We start from the raw sequence: 836 nt of genomic DNA on the forward strand, positions 1-836 counted from the left end.
CCATTTGGGGTACCTTTAAAAAAAACTTGGAGTAGTGTAATTCTTTCCTGAAATAGACTGAAAAGAGACACTCTGTCAAGTCTTGAAGTCCCTCTTTCAAACAGGTCAAGAACTAAGCCTTGGCAGAGCCCCACCTGAAACAATATCAATATTTTAGACAAGCCCAGGGCTCTGAGTTTGCAGAAGGCCATGTCTGGCCAGAAGCTTATCACATCTCCCTTTGTAGAGTCTCCTCCCCAAGGAGACTCTCAGCACTTGAAGAGTTCCAGTGAATCAGGAGAATCGGATGGGCAAGGCAGCAGGTGTGCCACTAGAGGGCATATCTGACAGTAAAAAGAACCCCCGATGAATAACCTGACCAGGTCAGCAGAATTCAGAAATGGACATTTTCCTTCCAGGGAGGTGATGGGACATCTACTTTGCCACCAGTACCATCTTTTCTCTTTTTTTTTTTTGAAACCGATTTCTGTTGTTTTTGTTGTTGTTTAAGACCAGCCTTAGTCCGTGGTGATCTGATAGGGTGCATGGTATTATTTCAGTCTTCTTATATCTGTTGAGGTCTGTTCTGTGACTGAGTATATGGCCAATTTTGGAGAAGGTACCATGAGGTGCTGAGAAGAAGGTATATTCTTTTGTTTTAGGATAAAATGTTCTATAGATATCTGTTAAATCCACTTGGTCCATAACTTCTGTTAGTTTCACTGAGTCTCTGTTTAGATTGTGTTTCCCTGATCTGTCCTCTGATGAGAGGGGGTGCTGAAGTCTCCCACTGTTATCGTGAGAGGTGTAATGTATGCTTTGAACTTTAGTAAAGTTTCTTTTATGAATGTGGGTGT

Source organism: Apodemus sylvaticus, chromosome X, assembly GCF_947179515.1.
Source record: "Apodemus sylvaticus chromosome X, mApoSyl1.1, whole genome shotgun sequence".
In the NCBI taxonomy this organism is placed as follows: Eukaryota; Metazoa; Chordata; class Mammalia; order Rodentia; family Muridae; genus Apodemus; species Apodemus sylvaticus.